The sequence below is a fragment of the Magallana gigas genome, chromosome 10 (genome assembly GCF_963853765.1).
Source record: "Magallana gigas chromosome 10, xbMagGiga1.1, whole genome shotgun sequence".
Taxonomy (NCBI): domain Eukaryota; kingdom Metazoa; phylum Mollusca; class Bivalvia; order Ostreida; family Ostreidae; genus Magallana; species Magallana gigas.
Genome location: NC_088862.1, coordinates 11942878 through 11961050, shown reverse-complemented (window position 1 = coordinate 11961050; position 18173 = coordinate 11942878).

The window sequence follows — 18173 nt, the reverse complement described above, 5'->3', positions numbered from 1 at the left end:
CAGGCGTATTGATACGTTTTTGACATTAGTCTTACTATGACGTAGGCAACATTCTTTATACGATATAAAATAATTTTTTTAGCCAATCAGAAAGCGCGTTACAACCAAAATTAAATTATTGTGCTATATCTGCAGTAGCTTTACATGCAAAATATATGTGGAATGTAAATATAACATTGTAATGCACACTGGTTACTCAAAGGTTAAAATGACGAGTTTTATTATGACGTCACAAACGTTAAAAGCCATTAACTGCAACGTCAATCTAATTAAAAATAGACCTTTCATCTCGCTCTCTGTTACATATGGATACCGCTCCTTTCACGAGCGGTATCCATATATAACAGAGAGCGAGATGAAAGGTCTAATTTTAATTAGATTGCTGCAACGTCACAAGCAAAAATCAAAGTTTATGCTTGAGGCTGTTACTGTGGCTCTTCCATTTTAAGGTCAAGATCTAGTAAATGATTCCAGAGCGTCTTTTTGGTGCTAGAATCATTATGACGTCATAATTGATTTGATGAATCTTTTCATGTATTTTACGTCTTTAAGGGAATTATTTAGAAAATAAAACAAACGCGGCTATGTTAAGGCTGTCCGAAGCTAAATATATATCGAAAAACCATACTATTTTAATTATCGAAAAATGCTTAAATCGAGTGAGTTTCTTTAAACTTTTTTTACATAAGTTAACAGTGGCATCCAACACTATATTTGATGTATTTTTGTGACGTCATATATTTTCTTAAGCACGTGACGGGTGTATTCTAACACGGTAAATAATCTATAAAAATCGCATCGGCACAAGTGAATAATGACATTAAATCAACATTATTTTTATGAAAAATCCTTCGATAAGTGATGTATTTTCCAGTTCTTGCTGGGGGTTCATATAAATATTTCGTTTATTTGAAATATTGTCAAATCATTTCGCACCGCCATCGAAATAAGGCACATTTTTACCTTTTAGGCTCGATTTACACAAAATCGGGTCAATCGGTAGGTTTCCCCCAGCAAGATTCACAGTGGTACTTCTTTTCTCTCCCGATTTCACGTAAAATATTCTAAGATTGTTTTTATCTTTCACTTGTGGCAAGCCGTTTTTTATATGCACATACATATCACCATTCATTAGATTACACGTAGCAGGGGGAGTCTCAAAACCATTAGTTTATGAATATTTATTTAGCTATTACGAAGCTTTAAAACTGTTGATTTTTTATACTCCATATCGGTGATATTGAATTTAGTATCACTAGTATTTACAACAGTGACTATGTAAAGGAATGAAGCGGTTTTATTATGCACAATGAATATCACTTATTACGTTACGATACCTTCCCTAAGAACGAACGAAAGGAATGCAGATCGTGACGTCAAAGTTAACTATGACGTCATATCTTACGAAGTACAGACAAGTGACTTTCTACATATCGCTGTGAAATTAATCGGGCAGCCTTAACATAGCCGCGAAATTTAAACATTCTATATTTAATCACGGAAAAAGTAGTCCCGGTACATAGATTCAATTTGAAATCATTTTAAAGAGGAGGTCAAGAGCTTGTTTAACGCCGTTTTTGGAGAGACTGTAGGCGTTCTAGATATATTTCATTAGTAAAACATGGACAAAACTCCGAGATTTGTAACTTTTATCGATCATATTTCATAGAAAATCGTTGTTTAAAACATGATTCTTCATCGTGTTTATCAAAAATTTAAGCCCCGGTACACTCTATAAAACAAAGATATTGTTATGAAGCATCATGAAAAGAATTTATATCTCGAATTTCATAAACCTGTAGACACCTTTCATTTACTTGATCTTGACGTTAAGGTAGTTATTATAGCATTGAATCATGATTTTTTGAAGTATACCAGTAGAGTCTCAAACATGTAACTGCAGCGGTGTGTGCATACAAATTGAGTAACGCGCGTTAGCGTGTTATGAAAATTTGTATGCAAGTATCGCTGCAGTTATTATAGCATTGAATCATGATTTTTTGAAGTATACAGTCTTATAACTGCAGCGGTGTGTGCATACAAATTGAGTATGCAAATTTGTATGCACACACCGCTGCAGTTATGAGAGTGTATACTTTAAAAAATCATGATTTAATGCTTATATTTACATTTTTTAACTTATTGCCTTGTCTACAAATGTGATTCATACCTTAAAATTCCCATCTTATCCTAAGGGTAAGTTAATATTAATGGAAGAGCCACAGTAACAGCCACAAGCGTTAACTTTGATTTTCGCTTGTGACGTTGCAGTTTACAGCGTTCAACGTTTGTGACGTCATAATAAAACTCGTCAATTTGACCTTTGACTACTTGTTGCATTTAGAGACATTTGAATATCACAAAATTTAATGGAAAAACACAGTAGAATGTAAATATAAGACTCTATACTTAAAAAAAATCATGATTTAATGCTCATATTTACATTTTTTAACTTATTGCCTCGTCTGAAAATGTGATTTATACGTATACCTTAAAATTCCTATCTTATCCTAAGGGTAAGTTTATATCAATTGAAGAGCCAAAGTAACAGCCGCAAGCGTGAACTTTGATTTTCGCTTGTTACGTTGCAGTTAACAGCGTTCAACGTTTGTGACGTCAGAATAAAATTCGTCATTTTAACCTTTGAGTACCCTGTGTGCATTACAGTGTTATAACTGTCGTAACTTTCAACACACTTTGCAAGCAAAGATAAATTACAGTCTGAATGTTTATCTATATAGAACTGTACACTATCGTTCGTCAAACTCATGTTAGTAGTAGATAATACCGCCAACGTTTGTACTCGTTGTCCAGACAAAACAGCCAGCAACATCACTGTTTTCAACGTCAACTGTTTCAATGATATGTTTTCCAGAGAAATTGATTTCAAGTACTGAAGCACAAGAGAAACATCCCACACCTGAGTATATTTCGGCATAGAAGGTCGACAATTGAATATTTCTTTCCTGAAAGGCTTCATTGGCGGATCCAGAGGGGGGGGGGGGGTTCCGGGGGTCGGAACCCTCCTTTCTCTGGGACATGTGAATTTTTTTGAAAACTTTTAATGCCTATTTAAAGGCGATTTTCCCCATTTTTAATATGAATACTAGTACTGTAGTTATCTCAAATAAATGCTTATAAAATTGCTTATTTAAAGAATTTCGTACAACGTAGCGCAATTCCGTTCTTATATAAAAAAAAAAAAACCCTATCGAATTTTTATCGAAATAAAGTACTTCCCTTCAGCATCTGGTGTTTACTTCTATGAGTAAACATGTGGAAAATAAAAAGAAATACAAAACAAACACTTAATCAGTATTTCCAAAAAACACAGATTAACAATAACATATACAATGTATTTTCTACTCTATTCCTTTAAAAAATCGATTATAGTTCATACAGTTATGGCCGACAAGCCATCGACTAAGACGACGTTCAAATACGAGTACACGCATTCGTTTTACTTTTAAAAGCCGCTTTCAAATGCATTGTTCAGTTTATTAAATTAAGTATTATAATAGATAAGTTTTACTTCGTTTCGTACGAAAAATACAAAGAAAATTACATGACCCGCTTGTTTATTGACAAATAATGAATTTTGCACGTATTTATTTTTATCAGTTGGACCCCCTCCCTTTTCCAAATTGCTGGATCCGCCTCTGAGCTTTACAAGTGCATGATTTCCTAACTGCACATTGTCAATTCCTGCAAGTGTAACAACATTCGACAATGCACTCTTCGCTGTATTTATAGCAGAATATCCGACGCCCGTCTCGTATAATTCCGTTAGAAAAATTAACACATTATTTACAGAAGTGTAAATTGAATTGATATTCCGTCTTCTACAGAAAATCTCCCATTTGTTGAGGTAACATCTGTATTGTTTTGTGGTTCCTTTTCTCCATGACGACATAATGATGTTTGTAACGTTTTGCGGAAGTTGATGATCTTCGACCGATCGCCGGATAAGAGGCACACTAACAACATGAACAAGTCCAGTCTGTCCCATATTTTGTGTACAGCTGTTTTTCCTGGTAGTGTTAGAAGTGAAGGTCTTTTCTTTGAGAAAATCGGATAGTCTATTAACATCTTCATTAGTGTCGCATAAAACGGCTGCGTTGTCCAATTTGTCTGTATGCATTTTTTTTGAAGAACTGCTGGAATGATATTGAAAGGAGGAAAACAATAAATGTTTTGATTTTTCCAACTTATAGAAAACGCATCCACAGCATAAGCCTCTGGTTCTGGGCGCCATGATACGTATTTAGAAATTTGATGATTCATTGTACTAGAAAATAAATCTATTTCAGGTTTAAACTGTAGCTTATTTGTTGCTCTTAAATATGTTTTTTTTATCCAATTTCCATTCATATTCTTCCCTAAAATTTCTACTTTCAAAATCAGCTTGACAATTATTTGTTCCCGGCATATGTGCTAAGCTTCACCAAATGTTTCTATGTAAAGCCCAGTTCCAGATTTCTCTTGCTATTTCATTACACTTTAGTGATTTACATCCCCCTTGTTCTCGGACATAATACACAGCTGTTACTGAATCCATTAATAATCGGATGTGTATATTTTTCTTATCTGTGTTGTGATTACGTAATATTGGTTACGTAATGTAACGTAAATAAGAATATCCAGTTTTAAAATTTAGAATTTATTAAAGTTCAAAATCACAATTAAAGAAACATCATTTTAAAAAGAAATCCAAAGTGAGAGTGTAAAATAATTATCAATCCCGCATGTCTCATCTTTGACAACTCCTCCCCTTTCTCTATAAAGGACCAATGAAATAACTCCAAGATGGAACCAAAATTTGGGGAACGCTCAAAGACATAAATTCTCAAAACAGGATACAGGAGGGAATTACTATAATAAATTCAAAGACACGCAAGTCTAAGATCTGACCATCAATCAGATAAACGAAAATAAACAAATGGCAATAAACAGGGGATCACTGTGAGAAATGGATAAGGGAGAGGAGGGAGATGTCAACATGAGAGATCACAAACAGATGCGGCAATGTATTTCTAAAATGATCAAACAAATTAAATTTCAAACATAAAATACCACTCGGTCTACAAAGGGAAATTAATTCAATATGAATGAAATATATAAGAAAGTTGTCTTTATCAATAAAATATACGTATGTATATAACATCCGCCCCGAAAAAAAAATTGACATTCAATTTTAGATATAAAAAAATTGATAAAGACAATAAAATCATACTGCACAAACATAAAAAAAATAAACATTACTCACCATTTAAAAACACAAAACTCAAGTCATGCAAGTAAACATTAAACACAACTGAAAAGATAATGATCATGTCACCTGAAAATTATTTTTATCACTTTCACACTGTACATGATTTGCGCAGTACATGTACTCACACATTCTCCTTACACTGCAATGTCATGGTCATTATCCTAACTTTTAAACTTTTTTTTCTTTACTTTTTTATTCTTTACACACAAAAACTACTGAAAAGTTTAACAACTAAATTTTATCAATCTTGTCTTGAAAATATTTCAGTCACCATAGAAATGCATAAAATATAACCCTGTCGGAATAGCACATCCTTGGTTAGAAACAGCAATAACTATGTCAATTATTCAAGATATCTCAAATACTATAGAATTGCATAAATTATAACCCTGTCGAAATAACACATCCTTGGTTAGAGAGAGCAATATCTATGTAAACCACAACAAAAAGTTGCATATATTTTTATATGACATAAACAAAATGAACTCTCAATATATCTCGACTTGTATCATAATTGTTAAACCATGTCGATGCATCCATCTAAGTTAACACAATACAGACAAGATACATTTCTATTCTAAACAATTCATTTACATTTCAAAAGTTGTACATGTAATCCTTTTGGAATAAAACATCCGTGATTACATTCAATGACAAAATTTGTAAACAGTTATCTTCATAAATTACTACAGGTCAAACATACTCTGCAGTAAAATGAAAATACACACAACTAAATATAGCACACTGTCAATAAATATATCAACAGAATGCATAAGAAAATTACAGATTAGGTGGCGGTCTTATTTCAATTGCGCGTCTGGCTTTGTTGTTAAGTGCAGACCACGGAACCCAAACTGCATTGTCTGCCGGTTCACCAACGATTTGAATTAAATAATTTGAATCGCGTTTTCCTAAAACACGTTTTATTTTATGATAACCGTCTGATTCACTCGAAATAGAAAAGTTTGGAAGTTCGTTTGGATTCACATGATCGTCGTCTCTAAATCTTATGGGTTTTCTTCTTGCTCTGTCTGACTTACGAACTTCAGTGAGCGATGGTTGATGTTGTTTTTCTGCTTGTGTTTCTATCGATTTATAGGTTTTTGGTTTGGCGCAATTTGAAACTGTGAAAAAATTGGTTGGTGTAGGTTCCCGGATAAACGCAGTTTTGAGTCTATCCCGGTGTACAGGGTTTAGGAGTTTGTTAGTCGCCGAGTCACGCAGGACCACCATGTGCGGACTTGACAATTGTTCAACAACATACGGACCACTGAATCGATTTTGTAGTTTTTGTCCTTCTCCTGATGTTTCGGTTTGGAGGTATACATAACTTCTTTCTTGGATATTAAGTTCTTTGGATGTTTTATTTGCCGATGTTACCATTTTTTCTGCTTTATATTCCACATTTTCCTTTGCAATTTTTCTGATAACATTAAGTTTCTCTGTGTGTTCTTTCATGTAGGTTTGTATACCTTTGTGCATTGTTTCAAAATTTCTAATGGGATTTGTTAAGGGAAATTTTGGTCGCCGTCCATAAATGATTTCATAAGATGACAATCCTGAACTGGAGTTCGCAGACGTGTTCATTGCAAACACCACAGCTGGCAGGAATTTATTCCAAGATTTTCTATCATTTGAAATGTATGGTGTTAATTTTTCAGCTAATGTTGAATGCGTTCGTTCGCATGCCCCAAGACAATGATGAACAAAGCTTGGCGTAAACTCCTGAGTGACATGGAGAGTTTTACACAGTTCCCTGGTAATTTCTGCGATGAATTCACTGCCTTGGTCACTAATAAGTGTATTACACACACCAAAATATGTAAACAATTTAAACAGTGCATTAGATACCGTTAACGCATCTTTGTTTCTAATTGGTGTTGCAAACAAATACTTTGAAAACAAATCCACAGCTGTGAAAATGTAAGAATCGCCATCCGGTGTCGGGGGTAAGCGCCCATATAAATCAATCTCCCAGACTTCAAAGGGTTCTGATGGCATTCGAAATGCTGTTATGTTTGATTTTGTAGCATCTTGTGTCATTTTTCGTTTTTGACAAAAGTCGCATGATTTGACATATTCATACACAAGTGTGGCCAATTTTGGACAGTAGAAATGTTCTTTTATTTTGTCCAATGTGTCCTGAATTCCTCCGTGTCCGCCCATTGGAGAATCGTGGTATATCTCTAGGACCTTTAATACTAGATCATGGGGTAATACCATCTGGTATGGATTTAAAGTTTTTGATCTCTTAGATTTCACGATTTTTGAATGATACAGAATGCCGTCAAAGATTGCAAAGTCTGTATGTTTCAGTAGAATTTCACGGGCTGCTTTTTGAGATTGCGGTAGTTCACCGTCTTTCAAATAAGAGATAAGCTGCATTAGGGTTGGATCATTTCTTTGTAATTGGATAATAAAATCCTCAGTCACACCAATTTCATTAATTATCTGCGGACGCGAGCATGTTGATGTATCCAATTCTAATTCACCACGAACGGGCTGATCGGAACTGACCTCTTGAGAAGAGTGCTCATCAGTTACATCCAGATGGTTGTGACCAGCACTGCTGCATTCCCCGCCGTCGGTCGCAATTAAATCATTATCGATATTAGGCGCTAAGTTCTTAATTTGTATAGACGTTTCACACATGTGTGACTTAATAGGAGAATTTACACCTGCTGTGTTGGGATTATAACAGGGAATTTCTAAATTGTCCTCAGTGTCTGCATCATACACATTTTCAACATTTACAAAATTGCTACAAACAAGATCTTGGCTTAATAAAGACTTGAGGCACTGTCCGTTTGGTAAAGTAATTGACGTTTGTGGTTCCGATACATACGGGAAAAACGGGTCGTCCTCGTCCGGACTTGCTTCCATCACTGACGGAAAATTAGAATTTCTGGACAATGCATCAGGTACCACCATCTGGGCTGCGGGTTTGTACTCGATGGAAAAGTCATAACGTTGTAACAAAGCTAGCCACCGTTCATATATCGCACCGCGTAACTGCTTTTGAAACAAGGGTTTCAAAGCTTGGTGATCACATTCTACTATAAAGTGCTTCCCGCTTAAATATGTTGAACAATCAAGAATAGCGGTAACCATGCCTAAAAGTTCTAATTTTGTCGGTCCATATGAACTTTGCCATTTTGTTAGTCCTTTGGATCCAAATCGTACGACACGGGAAGTACCATCAGGATGTTTTTGGTATAACATGTAGCCTATTCCTTTGCTAGACGTATCTACTGGTAGTCTAAATTCCAAGTCAAAACGCGGAAAGGCCAGCACAGGACTTTGTAACAATAAACGTTTTAATTCCACAAACGCTGATTGTTGCTCATCAGTCCAATTATATTTTGTATTGGACTTAAGAAGTTTATTCAGCGGGTTAGCAACTGCAGACTAGTTTGGTATAAATTTCCGAAACCAGTTAAAAAGTCCAAGAGTACGGCGCAATTCATTAGTGTTCTTCGGTTCAGGTAACGTTTCAATAGCTTGTATTTTGTCGGATGGGGGACTAATTCCATGTTTGGATACAACATGACCAAGAAACTTACACGAAGATTGGGCGAACACGCACTTTTTAGGATTGATTTTAAGTCCGGCGTTTTTCAAACGTTGAAAAACTTCGTTGAGGTCTTTGATATGTTCTTCAAATGTTGATGAGGCAACGATTGCATCATCAATATAGCACAGTACAGATCGGAAAGTCATTCCACTGAAAACTTTATCCATCAACATTTGAAATGAATTCAGGCTCGTTTTCAATCCCATCGGTAAGCGTTTGAATTTATAAGTTCCAAAACAGGTGTTAAATGCAGTATACTTTGTTGATTCCGGTGAAATAACCATTTGAAAGAAACCGGAACTAAGATCAATACTACTAATGTAGTTCGGTGTTTTCTCAGAAAAGGATTCTGTGAGTTCTTGTAAATTCGGTATATTGTACCGGAAATCTTGACTTTGCGAGTTTAGGTATCGAAAATCGCAGCAAAATCGGTATGATGTCATACTGTATTCTTTTGTAATAGATTCCGGTTTTTCCACAGGTTTATTTCGCTTTGAAATGAAAACAATGGGACTTGTAATCGGCAAATCTTCGTTTTCATTCACAGGTACGATTATGCCTTGACGTAATAATTCATCCAACTGGTGACGTAACACTTCCCGTTTTTCGGGTGGAAGTCTGTACGGCTTGTGATGTTTAGAGATAGCGTCTGGTTTGAGATGAATTGTGTGTTGCACAATATTCGTGACACCAATATCAGGATTTTCAGCGGTAACAAAACAGTCTCTGTTTGTCCAAAGTGTATTTTGCAACGTTATCTTCTCGTCAGCATGCAATTCAGCATTAACGGTAAAATTTGTCATAAATTTCTCTAAACTTTCAGATGACTCGCCACCAGTATTTTTTAAACATATATTTGCACACATGTTTAAGGCATCATTTTCAGACAGGTTGGAGATAACATGATCATTCAAAGGCTCAAAATAAGCAATAACATTGTTTCTACGTATATTTACATTCTTGTCAGAAACATTCAAAACTTTGACTGGCATAGTATGCCCTATATCGACTAAAGCAACTAACTTAGCTACCATCAAACCTCTATTCATCATAGCTTCACTGGGTAAACATACACCACTTAAACCAATACTAACATGTTTTGGTATTTTTGCTTCGACAATCATGCTTGAATGCGGAGGTAATGTTACAAAATTTGCATTCCTTACCTTAATATGCGAGTAAGAATCCATATATACAGACATTGATTGAAAATCTAACACAATCCCTAATGACATTAGAAACTGAGTTCCAGAATAATTGGATGAGATAATTCCTGAAGCACAAACACTGGAATCACTGAATTGGATTCCCTATCGGGTAACTGCATATGAATTCTGGGAGTACCTAAAATATTAACGTACTGGCCATTTGCTAATTTGACTTGAGGATTTTCAGAGGGTGAGAGAGCACTTTTTGATTTTGAGCTTAAACTTTGGTAAAATTTGGATGAAATGATATTGATTGTACTACCCGAATCCAAAAGTGCAGAAACTGAATTAGGACCAAAACGTACAGGTAAATACACAAGTTTTCCTTGCTGAGAAATGTCACACTTATCGGCACCATTTGACACGTCATTCTTGGAGCCCAAACAGATGCCGCATTTATCCCGGGCGCTGTGCGTTTTTTGGTTCGGAATTACGGACTGTTTTCTTTGTAGCGAACAGACGACATTCCGCGGCGGTATGTCCGGTCTGAAAACAGATCTGGCACTTTGCTTGAGACTTTGGGGAACCGTGCCCGGTCCAATTACAGCTTCGTTTCAAGTGGCCTGCTCCCCCACACGCGTGGCAGGTAGGCAAATCCCGGTCACGTCCAGTCCGCGGTCTAGAAGTTGGTGCCTCTAATTTTTCTAGACGGTGACTGATGTCGCGCAGCATGCTAAAGAGGTGTTGATTATGGCCCTGGTTGGTGTTCGACTCTGCTGGCTGTACGGCTGCGACCATTGGTGCTGTGGCAGAAAGGGATCTATATCCATAGGCCTCGCCTAACTTTGCTTGTTGCAAAGCATCCTTGAAAGATTTAACGGACGCTGTCCGTACGAAAAATGCCAACTGATCAGGTAGTTCGTTGTCGAATTTTGTGATTAAATCTCTCTTGGGTTTTTGCAGGCGGGAACCCTTTTCCATTATCTTTCTGTGAAAATCTTCCAAGGGTTGTGAAGATGCCAACCTCAGCGCTTCGAAAACTGCACTCTCTGCAACCATATCAGGGTCAAACATTCCCTGTTTTGCATACTGCTCTGTAAACGCATTTTTTAAGGTAAACCATGTGCGTTTTACAGGGATCTCTAACGAATTAAACCAAATCAATGCCGGTCCAGATGGATGGAGATGGAAAGCGGCAACACGTCTATCATCAGTTGTAAGATTTTGGTATATACAAAATGATTCGAATTCCATAAGAAAGTTTTTGCCATTTTCGGAACTAAATCCACTGAATTTTTTCAAAGAAACTTTGTCCGAAATTGATGAAACATTGTTTCCTAGTGAATAATTTAGTGAACTTCGAGGATTGAAGACAGGAGTGTCATCTAGCCCTGCTTCCATATTGATAACAGTTGGAGGTGTACTAAAATCACTGTTTTGTCCTCGTACAGGCGTAAACATTGTTTTGTTTTGTAACTCAATAAATTAACGCAAAAATAGTCCAAAAGAAGCACAATACAAATTTAGATTATCCACCATGTTGTGATTACGTAATATTGGTTACGTAATGTAACGTAAATAAGAATATCCAGTTTTAAAATTTAGAATTTATTAAAGTTCAAAATCACAATTAAAGAAACATCATTTTAAAAAGAAATCCAAAGTGAGAGTGTAAAATAATTATCAATCCCGCATGTCTCATCTTTGACAACTCCTCCCCTTTCTCTATAAAGGACCAATGAAATAACTCCAAGATGGAACCAAAATTTGGGGAACGCTCAAAGACATAAATTCTCAAAACAGGATACAGGAGGGAATTACTATAATAAATTCAAAGACACGCAAGTCTAAGATCTGACCATCAATCAGATAAACGAAAATAAACAAATGGCAATAAACAGGGGATCACTGTGAGAAATGGATAAGGGAGAGGAGGGAGATGTCAACATGAAAGATCACAAACAGATGCGGCAATGTATTTCTAAAATGATCAAACGAATTAAATTTCAAACATAAAATACCACTCGGTCTACAAAAGGAAATTAATTCAATATGAATGAAATATATAAGAAAGTTGTCTTTATCAATAAAATATACGTATGTATATAACATCTGAGAAGAGGATTTTAAGGTGTACAAAGCTGCCTGCAATTCTAACACATTAATATGATAATTAGCTTCGTCCACAATCCAAGGACCCCCTGCTGTCAGGTTATGATGTCGACAAACCCCTCCCCAGCCTTTCATGCTAGCATCAGTTTCAATTACCACATCTGGTTCTCCCCTACAAATAGGATTGACGACTTCAGGTATATTCTCAAGCCACCAATTAATATCAGATTTAGCTGTGTGCGAAAATTGCATTTTACTTTCAAACTGACCACAAGCTTGTTTCAGTGCTATTATTTTCTCATTCTCTAATTGTCTGTAGAAAAGTTTCCCATGAGGAACTACTGGCAGAGTAGAAATAAGTATTCCAATAAACTGACAGCACTATCTAATTGTAATTATTTTTTTCTTTAACATTGACTTGCATAATTCAGATATTCTCTCTTTTTTTAGATTTTGTTAAATTCAGTAACTATGACTGTTTGAGTCATAGTTACTGAATTTAACACAAACCCAAGAAATTCAATACATTGGGTGGGCTGCCAAACAGATTTTTCGGGATTTATGACAAAACCAACTTTTGCTAAAAGTGTAGCCGTTGCTTCTACATTATTGCAGCAGGATTCCTCAGTTTCACTTTGCAAATAAGTATCGTCAATATACACCACAGATTGGTGACCGTGATGTCTCAGTGTGGAAAATATTGGTTTTAGCGTTTTAGTAAATATTCTGGGACTCATGCAAAGCCCCATGGGACATGTTGTATATTTGTAAAGCTTAGAACGCCATTGAAACTTAGGATTTTTCTGATAATCTTCTTCAATTGGTATACAATAATATGCATCTTTTAAATCTATGGAAGCAATGTAACAACCCTTTGTCATCATTTGAACTGCTGTTTGTAATGATTCCATTTTAAAATGGTGATAAGCAATATTTTCGTTTAATTCTTGCAAATTACATTTCAGCCTATCTGTCCCATTCTTTTTTGGTTTCAAGAAAAATAAAAATTGATTGTCTTCGTGTTGACTTTCAACAATAACACTTTTATCAATTGCCAATGATTCTGAATCGCAAAATTGTCTCTGTCTAATAATTCTACTTTGATGTGGATTTGAGATGAACTCCATTTGCAAAACTTGTATGATACTCAGAATTCCATTATCTGATGTTAAAGTCTTCCATTCATTTAAGAATTGTTTAACTCTTCCTCCTTTAAAATTCTCTGTATCTGTATTTGCTTAAGCTTGTGCGCAGGCTTTAGAAACAAACTTTTGATACTTATCATTACAGTCCATTTGACTTGATCTAATTTCTTTTACATGTGAACTAGTAAACCTGTTTACCTTATTTACAGTCTGTACAGTTTCTTTTACATCTTTCTCTGTTTCGTTTTGAAGCTTTGCTTGTCCTGTTTCTCGTTTTTTTTGGGCATAGTGGGACCTGTATCCCGTTCTTTTCCAGTTTTTGATTGGTAAGGATCTCTGCCTAGTCTGTTGGCCTCTCTTCTCTCTTTCCATGTTTTCGATAAGTCGTCACCAAACAACAGTGAAGTAACTGGGACGTATGTCGACTTGTCAGATCTTGATGTCGACTTGTCAGATAATTATGTTTACTTGTCAGTTCTTTAAGTCGACTTGTCACTTATACACGTGTTTAAGAATTCAACACTTTAACCTTTCCACGCCCAATTTGTGCCATCCATTTGAAATAATATTTTCTGAGAAGTCGACATAAGGATCTGACAAGTCGACATAATCATCTTTTAAGTCGATACAATTATTTGACTTGTCGACATAATTTTTTGACAAGACGACATAACATCTGACATCTCTCTTCTTCTGTAAGACAGTGAAGTACATGCATCACCCAGTAAACAAATGATGTCAGTACATGTTCGTACTGCATCTTCTTTGCCTTACACTGCTTTGCCTTGTTTTAATATATATTGTGCTACCTGCATAACAGCAAAAGCACTCTTAGTAATGCATGTTTGAATTTGTGTCATCTTCATATCTCTCTTTTTCATGAAAACAACTTTCATGCGCCTCCAAATATCTTTGTTGATTCTGGGCACCACGACCTTCTCACATTTCTTAGGCCGTTTGTAAGTACTTTTCTTCTTCTTTATTATTTCTCTTAATTTTGCAAATGCCTTGTTATAGCTATATTTTCCAACTTTGGATTAGTGTCTGGGCCTATATCATCATCATTTTCTAATGATTGATCGATCTCATCCAACCATTGCTCTTCATCATCGGCATAAATTTATACAAAGATGACGTTTTACATAAAACTTTGAAGGTTATTGTAATGTAACAATACTGTATTAATAATTATTAATTTTCCCCTATTAATTGCCTGTTTATACTAATGACATTGATTAATGTAGAATCATAAAAAATCCGATGGTATTTTTATGAAGTGCTACGTACACATGTACATGTACATGTACTAAAGGAAAATTTCTGATGAAAACAAAATCGGTGTATACTAAAAATGTACAAAGTACTGATGTAAGAAAAAGAGCCACCATTCCTCCTGTGCAAATATGAATGTGTATGAACATACACTCATGATTGTGTATATAACATTTCTTTTGTGATGTTCAACCAACACATATATTATTCTTATCTTCATGTTATATTATGTTGACTATTTTCATTATCTCATACAAAAGTGTTACCAACTTTGATTTTTGTTATATTTTTTCTATTTTGTTCCTTGTATTAACATCTCATCTTTACACCTCTCATTTCTGCAGTGTATGCAAGAGAGGGATTGATATAGAACGATTTTAACAAGAGCTTGGACTTTAGTTAGCGAACTACGTAGAAGCCTTAAACTTTATTTGAGTTAACGCCTATTAAAACGCTTCTACGTAGTTCGCTGTAGGTAGTTGTGTCAAACGGCAATGTGACGTAGGCTTATCTATTTCATTGTAGGCCACTCAGCCATAGCTCTTAACAGGATTTGTCTGGCTTTTACGCAAAGACTACGCAATCGGTGTACATTTTGCTTGAAACACGGTCTTGTTAAAATGGCTTTAGGCCCTATGGCTTGTTTCGCGATCTTACATTTAAGAAATAAACAGCAATTTCAAAAGTTCACCGGGATATGAAGTTGGTTGGTCACGGGATCAAATCCTGTGAAGCCCAAAGGGCTTCTCAGTAGATTTGATCACGTACAAACCAATTTCATATCCCGGTGAATTTTTGAAATTGCTGTTTATTTCTTATATGTAAGTTTGAAAAAGACAAATCGTCCAGAACTGTTCAAATTACCGGGATTTTAAGTTTACCATAATCCAAGCGACAAGCGATAAGCGCTTGCTATAATCATTGTGAGGTCATGAAAAAAAAATTGAACAGAATTGAACGTTTTCGCTATTCTTTAGGTTCATATAAGGAAACATATTTGCAAATGTAAATATTTGTATTTATCATCATGTTACTGAATCTGAATCTATATGAATACATATTGTTGAAACTAACAGCAGGCAAAAATAGCGTAAGTTAGTTTCCCCTCTCAGAGATCAAGGTATAAATATTTATAATAGTGATAGTGTATACTTTTTAAAGTTTTACATAGACATTTTTGTTTTTACTTATGGAGAATATAGAAATAAAGAAACTAGATAAATAACAAGACTGGACCCTGTAGGGGTCATAGATGCCCTTTAACGCTTATTATGCATACCTTCAGAGGTCCTCTGCCTAATTCTACTGTTTCCAAGTTCTTCTGATCAAACTCAAGTCAGATATAGAGCCCTGAAATGAGCTCGAAGCCCTGGAAGCCACTTGTTGGTACCCCCTACAGCCCAAATTTGAGACAGGGAAATAGTAGCCCCATAGGTCCTCTACACTGCCCTGGTATTCGTTTGATGCACACTTCAAACATAAGGATGATAATGGACCACTTTAACCCCTATATCATTGTGAAATACTAAAAATTGCCAAAGTTTGGGGGGGGGGGTGAATATTCTCTTGTTATTTTTTCTCGAAGGTTCACGTCAAAACATGGCTTACAAAAAATATTCCCAAATTCATCTTTGGATTTCTAGTGTTTTGGTTTCCGATTGAATTTTTTGATGAGAATAAGATCACAGTTTAAGATGTCTGACCGACCCGTTTTTGTTTGTTATGATTTTCGATGCATGTTATTTTTGGAGTAAAGTAAACAGAAAAAGCACCCCTGCGAATGTGTTCGGAATGTTTTCTTTATCATTGCTAAGTGTGTAATAAATCAAGAGGTGCTCGAATGGTGGTTCACGAAACATCCCCGAGATTTGTTCAGTTCAGTTTTGAGAGGAGGTATATATGTTCGGATAATATTCTCAAAATACGTAAGTACTGGACGATTTCATATCATATCTTACTTTGATTTATATTAAAGCATGGGAATCTATTTATATATAATTATGCCTTATTTCATCATCAAGCTGCTTTTTAAACTAATCGATGATATTCTGAACAGAGTTATCGTTCGTGTCAACCACTCCATACGTGGTTAAAATTATAAACATTGGGCTGCTTAACAAACTCATAGCCATGTTTGATACTTCTGCTGTGCAATACTGTGCTTTTAAAAAAAGAATAGATGTTGTGTATAAAAACTTAGTATATCGAGCCATTTTCAAGGAACATTCTGGATAAAATAGTAGAGTCTGTTTCACTATTGTTGCAATTACTACGTCAGGCGCAGATTGAAATTTAATCATTAGGAGAATCGCTACGAAGCATGTTAATTGTTGCAAAAGTAGGAAAAACCTATATATTCTATTGTCACATTTATTTCTAGAACTCATCTTTGTCCACCAATAAATGAAGATAATGTTTAAAACCAATAAACGTCTAGATTTTATATTTTACTACAAGTACCAAGATTCTAGGAAATAGACTATAAACACGAGGAACAATTTTTACTGCGAGACTGAAAGGGTCAAATAAAACCACGCAGTTTAAATCCAAATGACAATAACATTCGCAGGGGTGTTGGGGATCAATTGAATAGAGATCGGTCTTTCATTTCTGCAATTCATATTTGCCTTCCAATAAGGATGCTTTGTGCCAAAGTTGGTTAAAATTGGTCAAGCGGTTTTAATAAAGAAATTTAAAATGTAAAAAGTTTACAGAGGGACAGACGGGGGAAAGACGGACTACGGACAAAATGTTACCAGAATAGCGCACTTGAGCTTTCAGCGAAGGTGAGCTAAAAAGTGTTGGGGGACAAGCATCGAAAGGAAAACTTACTGTAGAAAACAGACCCCCCTCCCCGCCTCGCGTTCTACTTTCCTGTGTATAGTTTGTCGACAACAAAGAACACATTTTGAATGAAAGCATGTTTGAGTATTGAATTTAATGTATTTTTGTTCAATATTTTCAATATGTTTGACCAGCGACCTAGTAAATAACATTTATGTTATTTATGTCTAGTATGGTTTCACAATGTGCTCGACAGTGTTTACTCTACGTACTTGGCTTCTGCACTCCCCAGTATCTGTTTTATACAGATTTGAACATAACATCATTTAACCTTATTATATATGATGTTAATTAAGCTTTGTTATAAATACGTACCAATTGGATGCAGAAATTCAAGGTATCAGTCTCATTACTCCAACAACAAATGCAAAATGGCGCTTGTACGATATTACGAAAAGTAGCCAAAATGTTGTTTACCCATGATTCTGTGCCAGATTCATGACATTGGGCCAACTCAGGCCCGCAGCAAACATTCTTTGTAACTACAAGAGTTTAATGATAATATGCCAACATTTAGTCCAACATTGGCCCCATAATACTATAATCTGTACATCACCAACTATCAATATTTGGTGTTGGACCATTGTTGGCCCAATAAAGGTAACACAACGGCGACAATACAACCATATTATGAGATTGAGCCAACGATGTGCTGCTTTCTAGGATATGAGAAGGGATTAACAAGCGTCAGTGCCTTTTCTCCGCGTAAACGATATGCTCTAGCCTAAAAAATACCACCGTATAATTATCTTCTAGATAATTGTTGCCTGCCGTCATGACGTCAGGCATATCTAAGGTTTAAAAGT